The sequence below is a fragment of the Triticum urartu genome, chromosome 3 (assembly GCF_003073215.2).
Source record: "Triticum urartu cultivar G1812 chromosome 3, Tu2.1, whole genome shotgun sequence".
NCBI classification, from domain to species: domain Eukaryota; kingdom Viridiplantae; phylum Streptophyta; class Magnoliopsida; order Poales; family Poaceae; genus Triticum; species Triticum urartu.
The window spans coordinates 30,335,806-30,348,918 of NC_053024.1; positions in this window are offsets into that span (position 1 = coordinate 30,335,806).

Consider the following 13,113-nt stretch of genomic DNA (forward strand, 5'->3'; position numbering starts at 1 on the left):
TCTTCTTCTAGCACTTGAGCACAATTCCTTTCCATCATACTCACGAAAGATATTAAAAAGATGAAGCGTATGAGGCAAACTTAATTCCATTTTTTTTAGTTTTCTTTTATAAACTAAACTAGTGATAAAACAAGAAACAAAAAGATCAATTGCAAGATCTAAAGATATACCTTCCAAGCGCTAACCTCCCCGGCAACGGCGCCAGAAAAGAGCTTGATGTCTACTACACAACCTTCTTCTTGTAGACGTTGTTGGGCCTCCAAGTGCAGAGGTTTGTAGGACAGTAGCAAATTTCCCTCAAGTGGATGACCTAAGGTTTATCAATCCGTGGAGGCGTAGGATGAAGATGGTCTCTCTCAAGCAACCCTGCAACCAAATAACAAAGAGTCTCTTGTGTCCCCAACACACCCAATACAATGGTAAATTGTATAGGTGCACTAGTTCGGCGAAGAGATGGTGATACAAGTGCAATATGGATAGTAGATAATAGTTTTTGTAATATGAAAATATAAAAACAGCAAGGTAACTAATGATAAAAGTGAGCACAAACGGTATTGCAATGCTAGGAAACAAGGCCTAGGGTTCATACTTTCACTAGTGCAAGTTCTCTCAACAATAATAACATAATTGGATCACATAACTATCCCTCAACATGCAACAAAGAGTCACTCCAAAGTCACTAATAGCGGAGAACAAACGAAGAGATTATGGTAGGGTACGAAACCACCTCAAAGTTATTCTTTCCAATCAATCCGTTGGGCTATTCCTATAAGTTCACAAACAGCCCTAGAGTTCGTACTAGAATAACACCTTAAGACACAAATCAACCAAAACCCTAATGTCACCTAGATACTCCAATGTCACCTCAAGTATCCGTGGGTATGATTATACGATATGCGTCACACAATCTCAGATTCATCTATTCAACCAACACATAGAACCTCAAAGAGTGCCCCAAAGTTTCTACCGGAGAATCACGACGAAAACGTGTGCCAACCCCTATGCATAGGTTCATGGGCGGAACCCGCAAGTTGATCACCAAACATACATCAAGTGAATCACGTGGTATCCCATTGTCACCACAGATACGCACGGCAAGACATACATCAAGTGTTCTCAAATCTTTAAAGACTCAATCCGATAAGATAACTTCAAAGGGGAAAACTCAATCCATTACAAGAGAGAGAGGGGGAAGAAACATCATAGGATCCAAATATAATAGCAAAGCTCACGATACATCAAGATCGTTCACCTCAAGAACACGAGAGAGAGAGAGAGATCAAACACATAGCTACTGGTACATACCCTCAGCCCCGAGGGAGAACTACTCCCTCCTCGTCATGGAGAGCACCGGGATGATGAAGATGGCCACCGGAGAGGGATTCCCCCTCCGGCAGGGTGCCGGAACGGGTCTAGATTGGTTTTCGGTGGCTACGGAGGCTTCTGGCGGCGGAACTCCCGATCTATTCTGCTGTCTGAAGTTTTAGGGTACGTAGGTATATATGGGTGCAGGAAGTACGTCGGTGGAGCTTCGGGGGCCCCACGAGGCAGGGGGCGCCCTAGGGGGGTGGGCGCCCCCCACCCTCGTGAGCACCTCCCTTCTCTCCTGACGTGGGGTCCAAGTCCATCCGGTAGCTTTCCTTCCAAAAATAACTTCTCCAGTTGATTTCGTTCCGTTTCGACTCCATTTGATATTCCTTTTCTTCGAAACACTGAAATAGGCAAAAAAACAGCAAATTCTGGGCTGGGCCTCCGGTTAATAGGTTAGTCCCAAAAATAATATAAAAGTGGATAATAAAGCCCAATATTGCCCAAAATAGTAGATAACATAGCATGGAGCAATCAAAAATTATAGATACGTTGGAGACGTATCAAGCATCCCCAAGCTTAATTCCTGCTCGTCCTCGAGTAGGTTTCGCTTTCTCTACTGACGAGGAACCGTAAATCCGGCCACACACTACTAGGAAAAGGCCTACTAGTGGCGCACCAGTTTTGCCTACTAATGGCGCACTACTGGTGCGCCACTAGTACCACGCCACTAGTATTATATACTAATGGCGCACCACGTCGTGCCCCATTAGTATAGACCAACATGCGCCATTAGTATCTGGCATACTAATGGCGCACTGTGGGGTGATGCGCCATTAGTATGAATATTAGGTTTTTTTCTTTTCTGGTTTTTGCACAAGTTACAAAATATATTATTGGACAGAATATAGACAGCACCACACAGCAAGAGCAGATTCATCGAATACAATAGAAGATTAGTCTCCGAATACAATTCATCATATTAGTCTCCGAATTCAAATGACCGAACAAAGATAGAACATTACAAGTGTCGAGACCGCGAGTAGCGAGTTTGTCGGAAGGAATACTAATCCTAACAAGTCGTACTAATCATCATCATACAACTTCTACTCGTTATTAATAACAAGTCATACGATCATCATCTTGATAGTCATCGAACCAACCCTACTTAATTGTTCTTAGCACATGATCATCAGTATTAGGCAGGACCTAAATACCCTATTTAAGGTAAAATAGCATAAAACAATATAGACCCTGACTCTCCATTATGGAGAATGGAGAACATCCTGTCTCCAATTCTTGCGCTTCGCTTCCTTTTGCTTCCAAGAACCTCCTTACGACTGTCCATACATTTTTTCCATCATTTGATTTTCATGTCTCCACTTCTTTTAGAAATCTCGTATGGACAGTTGAGATTCGTTAGGATGACCTGGCTGTATGTTCAAAACATTAAGACTACCTTTCTGATACATCAAATGAGGCACACAATTCTCTGGGATTATCTGTTGAAAAACATAGTAATAACTTCATAGTTAGCAATGATGTACTAGTTTTAGAAGTATGCAAAAGATGCACGGATGTCGTAATAGTAAAAATCTTACAGGGTATCTCCATGGTATTACCGTAGTTGAACACATGCACTAGTGGCACGTATTGACCATAATTGAGGAGTTTGATTGTAGATATTGTAATTCTCAATGTCAGTACAAAATCCGACCAGATGATTTTTCTCCTTGTAAGTTGTTAATTCAGAGCCATCGGTGTAGTGGGTTTTGTCTACCATCTCCCGCACATTCTTTGAACAATAAAAATAAGCTGTCAATGGAAATAAGTTGTCAACTATTTTGAAATAAACAATATAAATTAGCTAATAACTATGTTTGAGAAACTCACATAGCGGTAGAACTGGAGGCGTATCAATAAGGACCCAAATGTCCATATTGTCTTGCTTGATTTTAGGATCACCAAGATCCATGGTGACAAGCATACCCTCATCAAAACCATACATCTTGCAAAATGCTTCCCAATTTTTGCAACCAAAATGGGTTACGCTCCCAGAATTATACAGATTTACTTCAAAATCCACATCGTGATGAGTCCTTAGGTGAATTTTCTTTGTTTCAGAAATTTCATGGTCTTCAAAATCCATCCTCTCCAAGACATAGCGTCTTGCATGGCATGGGATAAGCTATACTCGAATTGTAAAAGATGAAAATTACACGTTGAAATAGTTGAAGTCATGGTTAATTATGAAAATAACACTTGTCGTCGTTGTGTATCGTTTCAACTTCGAAGGTCTCCTCGAGCTTAATGCTGAAGCGCCCCGATCATCGTCCAGGTGAGGCCTGTCGCACAGACCTCGATCGTGGCACCAGTCACGCACTCCCAGGAGACTTTCGTCGTCCGATGACGACATTTCCTACGTTCATAATTCAAAACTACATAGGATGAGTGGTTCCTCTTCCAGATTAGGGTTTATCGATGACGAGCAACTAACATTAGTAATAACTATGAGTTGATATCACACTTCTATATGTATAACACAAGAGGCAGTTGATCCTACTTAATTAAGTACTAAGATACCCCGGCCCATGCATTTATCGCAAGTACCCCATATGTCCTATTTTTAGCAAAGTCATGCTAAAATTCACGAAAAATTTCAGCATGACCTTTGCTAAAAATAGGACATATGGAGTACCCGAATTTGCCCGAACAGAAGTTAATCGACATTCCGGAAAACTCAAGGGCCTCTCGGGGTACCTGCAAAATCATCACGACACGATGGTCGGAAACAAAACCCAGCAAACTCCTTCCCTTCACTCAGGGTACAACAATATATCTTCTAGCCATGAAAAATAATACCAACTAGGATCGGTATGACCTTCGTTTTTCATTTTCTGTATGATCAATTAAATCTTCTGTAAGCTTATATGAAAAGGTTCAGCAACTTGAAACATAACTCTTGCTTGGTGTTCCAAATCATTTCATTTATATTTTAAATAACAGTAGGAATTATTTCATAATAGAATTTACCCCCAAAACAAATTCCTTTAATGCCATTTTCAAACTCTGAATTGCCTCTGTTGCACTAAAACTAATTCAAATAATTTTTGACTAAAGTAGGAAATCAACGTTGACTAAATTTTTAAGTGCTCTTCCTAAAAATCACTAAAGTAGGAAATCTTTAACATAATGTACCTTGCAGCTTTGTTCAATTGGTACAGTCAACAGTGGGTTTCGTTCAATTGATCAGGAGTAGGAGATCTTGGTGTTAGACCAAAATTTAGCTATGTCGTCGTCCAAAAATTGCTAATCTGATGTCACAGTAGCCACTATCTACCACGCACCATACAGAAGCGCATTAGGCAACCGAACTAGCAGTAGCAGCCAATTCACACTAGTAGGATCATTGGCTGTACCAACAAAATCACACTAAGCATTGACAATACCAACAACATTGCCAGCACCATACAAAATTGTTTCACTAGCAGCCACCAATCCAAACTAGCAGTTCACACTAGAGCAGTACACATGAGAGAGGAGACAGAGAGACGAGGAACTCACCAGCGTCAGGCGGTGAGGGCGGGGCGGAGTCGGGGGACGGCGGCGTCGGCGGCGAGGCGTGGAGGGGTCGGAGTTGGAGGAGGGAGACAGCCGGCGGCGCGCTTGGGTGGGGTGGGGGGAAACCTAACAGAGGGGCCGAGCGAGCGTGAGAGAGAGAAGGGGCCAAAAATTCAGTGCTTCTTCAGAGGAGGGGAGAGGAGGTCAAGGACGATGGCGATGGCGGCGTAGCAGCGGGTGGGGCGGCGGCGGGTGGGGCAGGAGGCCGAAGGCGATGGACGGGCGGAGGAGGAGGGGGGCTTACGGGCGGAGGAGACCGGGCGGCGGCGCAGTGGGTGGGGCGGCGGCGCAGTGGGTCGGCGGCGAGGACCGAGACGGGAGGCGGGGCGCGGGGTCGTCGGAGCGGGTGTGGAGCGAGGGGGGAAGTGGAGGGAGGGACGAAGGGATCGGGCGAATTAGCTAGGGGGAAGATTACTAATGGCGCACCCCCTGGCGGTGCGCCATTAGCTAGGGGGAAAAACTTAGTAATGGCGCACCTGTGGACAGTGCGCCATTACTAGTTTTAACTAGTAATGGCGCACTGTCTACATGATGCGCCATTAGTATGTTTGGAAAAATGAAAAAAATTGTTACTAGTGGCGCACCATGTATCTGGTGCGCCATTAGTGTCTTCCACACTAATGGCGCACCTGCACATGGTGCGCCACTGCTATATTGTAGTGGCGCACCACATGTCAGGTGCGCCATTAGTATCCATTTCATCTATAGCCCTTTTCCTAGTAGTGACACAATCAAAGTAGTTCTCCCAGCGCTACCTTAGCCGATATAGCGGAACGTAAGGTACCAAAGCATGGGAGCCGGGCAAACCCAACTATTGACCCAAGACATGATTCGAGCTGATGCATATAATGCTATAAGTTCGGGGTGCCGCACTGTCGAAAGTGTTCGGACTTCTCACACCGTATTATGGGGTAAACGAAAGCCCCTGGCGTATTGACCGTACCAGAATGTACGGCAAGTTGTCGTAAATGAACATATAAGAAAAAAGGGATGAATAATGCAATAATAGACTAATGCTATGCATTGTTATTTAAATAATACGTCGAAGCGTACTGATACAAGTAGTGCAATAAGCAGAAATAGGACTATTTGACATGTCCTATCCAAGGGCAAGCTGCGTATGGATAGTAGAAAGCGGGTATATCGATTATTATTAGAGACCACCTGGGTTCCCGTGTACATCTTAGCTTCTTGCCTCCTTGGTTGTTCATTCCCGTAATGTGTCCGGCAATCGTACTGCCGGAAAGGGCTTCCAGAGAGTTAGGTCCTGAAAGAGAAAAATGATAAAGGTATACAGCCCCTAGGGCGGTTAAGCCGCATTGCGGGACGTGCCCTGATTGTGCCCCCGCCTATGTCCATGGTATTTTCAGTGCGTAATTATGTACGCGGCACGGATTTCGTCGCTTGACTGGGACTGGGACGGGGGCCGAATTGCTAGGCGAGCTCTGAACGTGCCAGGCGATCCTGTTGCAGTTTACTCTGGACTCGCTTGAAGGTGTCCGGGGGCTGTATCGCCGAATTAGTGGTTTGCCTTAAAAGGCTGCTTTGTGCTTCTGCTGCGGGCCGCAGTGTGCTCTTCCGTGCGGAGCGAGCGTTCTGTGTTTCCATTGACTGTATGACCCCCTAGGTCCTGGCATCTTGAGCTTGAGGTATGCGTAATGCGGTACCACATTGAATTTTGCAAATGCGGTTCGCCCGAGCAGTGTGTGATAGCCACTGCGGAACGGGACGATATCGAAGATTAACTCCTCTCTTCGAAAGTTGTCCGGAGATCCGAAGACCACTTCCAGTGTGATTGAGCCCGTGAAATGGGCCTCTACACATGGGATGACGCCCTTAAAGGTGGTTTTGGTGGGTTTGATCCTCGAGGGATCTATACCCATTTTGCACACTGTATCCTGATAGAGCAGGTTCAGGCTGCGGCCGCCGTCCATAAGGACTCGAGTGAGGTGAAATCCATCGATGATGGGGTCTAGGACTAGTGCGGCGGATCCGCCATGACGGATACTAGTGGGGTGGTCCCTGCAATCAAAGGTGATCGGACAAGCGGACCATGGGTTGAATTTTGGGGCGACGGGCTCCATCGCATAGACGTCCCTTAATGCACGCTTCCGTTCCCTCTTGGGAATGTGGGTTGCGTATATCATGTTCACCGTCCTCACTTGTGGGGGGAACCTCTTTTGTCCTCCCGTGTTCGGTGGCCGGGGCTCCTCCTCGTCATCACTATGCAGCCCCTTGTCCTTGTTTTCGGCATTCAACTTGCCGGCCTGCTTGAACACCCAGCATTCTCTGTTGGTGTGATTGGCTGGCTTATCGGGGGTGCCTGTGGATTTGACACGAGCGATCAAGTATGCGATCCAAACTGGACGGGCCCGGAGTACTTCTTTGAATGGCTTTTTCCGCTGACCGATCTAGAGCCTCTGAATCCGGCATTGACTGCCGTATCATCGGTGTTATCGCCGTTGTTGCGGCGCTTTTGTCTGTTACGACGTGGTCTGCCGTTGGCATCTTTGGTATCCGAAGTGCCCGGATTCCTTGATGTGTTGTTGCTGCGAGCCAGCCAGCTATCCTCGCCCGCGCAAAAGCGGGTCATGAGTGTCGTGAGGGCTGCCATAGACTTCGGCTTCTCCTGGCCGAGGTGCCGGGCGAGCCACTCGTCACGGATGTTATGCTTGAATGCCGCTAAGGCCTCTGCATCCGGACAGTCGACAATTTGGTTTTTCTTAGTTAGGAACCGTGTCCAGAATTGCCTGGCCGATTCCCCTGGCTGCTGAGTTATATGGCTCAAGTCATCAGCATCCGGTGGTCGCACATAAGTGCCCTGGAAGTTGTCAAGGAATGCGTCTTCCAAATCCTCCCAACTGCCGACGGAGTCTGCTGGCAAGCTATTCAGCCAATGCCGAGCTGGTCCTTTGAGTTTTAGTGGGAGGTACTTGATGGCATGTAGATCATCACCGCGAGCCATGTGGATGTGAAGGAGGAAATCCTCAATCCATACAGCGGGATCTGTTGTACCATCATACGATTCGATATTTACGGGTTTGAAACCCTCCGGGAATTCGTGATCCATAACTTCATCAGTGAAGCATAGGGGGTGTGCGGCGCCTCTGTGCCGGGCTATATCACGACGCAGTTCATATGAGTCTTGTCTGCTGTATTCGGCCCGGCCGGATTTACCTTTAGTGTATCCGGCGCGACGGTCATCATCCCGTGTTGGCGCGCGCCCCGTGACCCGTATATGACCTTGCATGTTTTGCCCTGCTGTCCAAATACGTCTCGCAGGTCCCGTGTGTTGCCCCGGGCCTTGGTATTTTTGATTGAGTGGCGGCGGGGTGCAGGCTGAACTTCAGGCTGAAACGCCTCTCTAGCTCGGCCACAGGTGGCCGGTCAGCCGCATCGTACACTGGTGATGGTTTCAATGCTTCCTCCTCGAGGTGAGGTAGCAACCTGCGTTTGGGTAACTCTTGGAGGGGCGCTCGAGTTCATATTCCTCGGCCGCAAGGACTTCGGTCCATCTGTCTGCTAGCAAGTCTTGATCAGCTTGAAGCTGTTGTTGCTTTTTCTTCAGGCTATTTGCTGTGGCCATAAGCCGGCGCTTGAAGCGCTCCTGCTCGACGGGATCCTCAGGCACGATAAATTCTTCGTCGCCGAGGCTCACCTCGTCTTCGGAGAGAGGCATGTAATTGTCCTCCTCCGATTCTCCATCTGCTGCCTGCTCTGGAGGGCTAGCTTGTTCACCCTCCCTCTACATCGTGCTGGAGGGGATTGTTGTCTTCGGCACTATCCGGAGTGTTATTGTCTCTTGTGCCCGTATCACTACTTTTGCTGTGGCAGGACTTAGAGCGGCGCCGCTGACGTCGGCGCTTGGGTTGCTTCTTGGAGGGGTCATCCTCCGCTGTCTCGTCGCCATTGCCTTCTTTGGGGGTGTCCACCATGTATATATCATATGATGAGGTGGCGTCCAGCGCCCTGTGGGCGGTGGTTCCTGTTCGTCTCCTCATCATCGTCCATACCGTCGATGTCTTCGGAGTCGAAGTCGAGCATGTCGGTTAAATATCGATAGTGGCTACTAAGTGGGTGGTGGGTGGGCAGCGAATTTCTTCGTCGTCCGCATCCCATTCTAGCCGACATAGTTCGGCCAAGGTTCTCCTGACAAGGAGAGAGACCTTAAAGGTCACATCCCTAGTTCTAGTATGCTATGAGATAGCTAGTCATGTGTTGCATCATGTTTAAATTCTTTTGAATTTGAAATGGAGATTTTTTTCCAAACCCTAGCATCAAAGGAAATCAATAGGTTCAACCAAAATATTTTAATGAACCCAAAGTGGCTTTAAAAAATGTTCATCATTTTTTGGAAATGCTGGAAACAGTAACCAGAGATGATGCACATTTTTACTTGACATTTTGGATCTTTGAATTAATACATATTGTATTTGAGTTGGAGCAAATATATGTTATAAATATATTTAATGCTTCAATAATTATGTTATTTTGTGAGGGGCTCTAGAATATTCGTTTCAGTCCCTGCAAAAATTATCAGAAGAAACAAAAAATATTTAGTGCATGAACTAAATCAAAACAGATTGAAACAAATAGAAAACAACTAAAAATAGAAAACAGAAAGGAGAGAGAAAGGTATACCTGGCGCTTACCCACAGCCGAGGCCCAGCACTGTGCAGCCCAGGAGCTGGCCCAGCCCACCACCGCCGTCGTCCTCCTGGCGCCAGTCGGCCAGGCGTGTGGCCGACGCGCGCGCACGGGCAGAGCGCCACGCCACCAGCTCGCCTGCCTGCCTCCCCTGCCAGCGCGACGCCGCGTTGCCTCTCCTCGGCGCCGCCCCGACCTCCCTGGCCTATCCACTTCTCCTCTCCTCTCCTCTGCTCTCTCCCTCGCGGCCGCCCGAACGAGCCGGAGTGCACCGACGAGCACCACCACAGCCCACCATGCTCCCGTCGCCACCCCGTTCTCCATCAGCTCCCCACTCTCCTCGACCCCTCGGACCCACGCACGCCACAGCTTGTTGCCTCGCCACCGACCCGTCTTCCCCGCGCATGGCCTCGGATCGCCATCGTCATTACGTCGCCGTCTGTGCCTCCCCGAGCTCAACGGCTGCACCAGAAGACTCGCCGTGAGCCCCATCTTCCCCCTTCTCCCATGTTCATTTGCGTGCTATAGGCGTGCTAGCCACCAGACCCGAGAGCTCACCGCCGCCGCGCGCCAGCGAATAGGCTAGCAACCTTCACGTCCGAGCACTGCTACGTGTTTAGCATGCTCCCAGAAACCCAACACCACCATCAGCTAGTCCTCCCATGCACCGCAACGTCGACCCCGAGCTTGACCGAACTCCGGCCGCCGCGGACTTGCTCGCCGCCGTTGTTTCCGGCCACCCCAGCACCTACCGCTGACCACTTGATGCGCGCCAGCGTATCGAACGCAACAGACCGCGGCCAAAATGATGCCCTGTGGCTCATTTCCGAGCCCCTCCGCCGCGCCTGTCGTCGCCGGCGTCGAGCCGCCGGCGAGTTTGACCCTGACCGTTGACCCCGGGTGGACCCAGTTTGACCCTCTGGGTCACTGACGTGTGGGCCCCAGGCCACTAACTAAACTAGGTTAGTATTAGTTTAACGCTAACTAAACTTAGTTAGTTTAATTGACACTGACAGACGGGACCCACAGGTCAGGGTTGACCTGGACCGTCTCAGTTGACCGCTGACATCACACTGACGCCAGGCTGACGCAGTAAATCCTTTTCTGGATTTATTCTTATATAGGAAATTCCAGAAAATAGCCAAAACTTCTAAAAATCATAGAAAATAACCATAACTCCAAATCAAACAAATTATATATGAAAAATGATCAGAAAAATCCAATCTATCCATCTGTACTAGTTTCATGCATGTTTAAACAAGTTAACTTTGTGTTAGTGCAAAACATGATAAAGCACTATTTAAGATCACAAATGAGTTTGAACTTTGAATCTTTGGTTCAAAATAGCTCAAACCCATCTGGTTGTAGTTGCATTAGCCCAACACACTCATTTTACCATGTCATGATCATGCATCATATTGTGCATTGCATTGATTGTGTTTCTTTCTCTGTTGCCGGTATTTGTCCCCTCTCAGTAGACGTTGCTTCGACGATGTGATCATTGACACCGATGAAGAACTACTATCTTCAGAAGTGCCAGGCAAGCAAAACCCTTGTTCATTCCGATACAATCCCACTCTCTCGCTCCTGCTCTCTTTTACTGCATTAGGACAACAACGATTCAACTGTTACATGTTGCGGTAGTTGAACCCCTCCTCTGCATGACCTGTCATTGCCACAGTAAATAGATGAAACCCACTAGCATGAGTAGGAGTTGTTTGAGCCCTGATGTGCCTACTCATTCATGTTTGTTGTCATGCCTGCTATTGCTTAGAGTGTGTCAGGTCTGATTCATCGGGGATGAATTGGAAAGTTGTGAACATGTCCTACTGTGTGAGCTAAGTGTGTTGAACACGATTTGGTAAAGGTATCGATGAGAGGCCATGTAGGAGTACATGGTGGGTTGTTTCATTGGAACCGTCCTTAAGCACCGAGATCTGTATGTGTGATTTAAGAACCAGCTACTACCATGCATTGGGCCCGAAACCAATGGACCCTCTCGGCTTCTTAACCACCTCTAGTCCTCTGTCCAGGAGTTGCAACTAGTTTCTGGTGTTTATAGGATATGTGTTGGCGGCCGTGCGTAGCGCTGACCCTAGGGGTGGGCTATGATGCGGTAGATACACCGTGGCAGTGTACCGGGCGCCCGTTTGGTGTCTCGGAACCCTGTTACACATCGTTCGGGGCCGTATGTGGAAACCTCGGCCGGACTCCCTACGGATGGAACCTGATAGGATAAACCTGGACTAGAGACTTGAGTGTTTAGGTAGGCCGTGGCCGACACCCTCGTTGGGCTTCCGCTTGAAGGTTGCCGAGTACATGTCGTGTAAACGGTAAGTGGTGAGAGCGTGTATGAAGAAGTACACCCCTGCAGGGTTAACATCATCTATTCGAATAGCCGCGTTCGTCGCGGTAAAGGACTACTTGGTTGCCTATACAGTTCATAGACAAGTGAAAGTGGATACTCTAAAATGCGCAAGATAAGCGTGAGTGCTATGGATGGCCTTCTCGTAGGGAGACGGGAGCGATCCATAGTGGTGTATTGATATGGTGAATATGTGGACTCGTGTGCGCCACCTCAAAAGAGTTGCTTGCAGTCGTAGTTCAGGTTAGCCACTGAGTCAAAGCTGGCTTGCTGCAGTTAAACTCCACCACCCCTTTGTTGATACCGATGCATATGTAGTTAGTTCTGATGTAAGTCTTGCTGGGTACATTTGTACTCACGTTTGCCTATTTTATGTTTTTGCAGAGAGACGTCAGTCTCGCTAGTAGTTCCGTGTGGACTCCGACGTTTAGCTTGATACCTCAGCTACGATCTTGTGCCCTCGGCAGGATCTGGTAGATAGTCAGGCTTCTCAGCCTTTTTCATTTGTAGATGTCTGTACTCAGACATGTTAAGCTTCCGCATGTGCTTTGACTTGTATGCTCTGAATGTTGGGTCATGAGACCCATGTTTGTAATATCTCGTCTTCGGAGCCTAATGAATAAATACTTGAGTCGTAGAGTTATGTTGTGATGCCATGTTGTATTTACACATATCGAGCATATTGTGTGTATGATTGAAATGCTTGGTATGTGTGGGATCCGACAACCTAGTTGTTTATCCTTGGTAGCCTCTCTTATGGGGAAATGTAGTCTTGTGCTCCCATGAGCCATAGTAGTCCGCTACAGCCCGGTTCACCGGAGTCCTGCTAGCCCAGCACTACTGCTCAACACTTGACTGGCCGGCATGTGTTTCACTTCGTTCCTGTGTCTGTCCCTTCGGGGAAATGTCACGCGGTGACATCCGGAGTCCTGCCTAGCCTGCTACAGCCCGGGTTCCCGGAGTCCTGTTAGCCCAGTGCTACAGCCCGGATTCACGCTGCTGACCGACATGCTCGATGTGATTCATGTATGCCTGTCCCTAAGTTAGTGCCACTTTGGGTTCACGACTAGTCATGTCGGCACGGGTTCTCTGTCATATGGATGCTAGCGACACTATCATATACGTGAGCCAAAAGGCTCAAATGTCCGGGCCATGGATATCTCTCTCTTTTG